This window comes from Anoplopoma fimbria, unplaced genomic scaffold (genome assembly GCF_027596085.1).
Source record: "Anoplopoma fimbria isolate UVic2021 breed Golden Eagle Sablefish unplaced genomic scaffold, Afim_UVic_2022 Un_contig_3064_pilon_pilon, whole genome shotgun sequence".
Classification (NCBI taxonomy): domain Eukaryota; kingdom Metazoa; phylum Chordata; class Actinopteri; order Perciformes; family Anoplopomatidae; genus Anoplopoma; species Anoplopoma fimbria.
The window spans coordinates 1-474 of NW_026554750.1; the positions used below are offsets into that span (position 1 = coordinate 1).

Below are 474 nucleotides of genomic sequence, written 5' to 3' on the forward strand. Positions count from 1 at the left end.
CCGGCAAGTCATGTTCTAGCTATTTCCTTCCCACCCTGTCGGTGTCCACTGAAAAAGCAGCAGCGCCCTCTGCTTTTTGTAAAGAGGAGTGAAAAAGCTTACAGCACCTGGTATTCCCAGGCGGTCTCCCATCCAAGTACTGACCAGGCCCGACCCTGCTTAGCTTCCGAGATCAGACGAGATCGGGCGTGTTCAGGGTGGTATGGCCGTAAGCAAATATTGTGCCTACCAAAGGGCCTTTTAAAGATACTATATCACCACGCTTTGCTCTTTCGTCTATACAGGGAGCGCCTGCAGATTTCCAGACACACTCACAGCTTTTAAAATGTCAAATATTTACTGTTGAAATGTAGAATACGTTAGCATAAAATTGAAAAGAAAATGATCGATGAGCTTAGGAATGATGAAAGCCATCATTTAACTGGATTTGTGTCATTTCTATACCGGCAAGTCATGATCTAGCTATATCCTTCC

The 474-nt window shown here is 44.9% G+C and overlaps 1 non-coding gene across 1 annotated transcript; it reads right to left on the minus strand.

The window, feature by feature from the left end:
* Positions 1–95: 95 nt before the first annotated feature.
* On the minus strand, positions 96–214 carry LOC129088690 (5S ribosomal RNA). Its single transcript, XR_008531064.1, has one exon. It is a non-coding gene; the product is annotated as a 5S ribosomal RNA (ribosomal RNA).
* Positions 215–474: the final 260 nt, after the last annotated feature.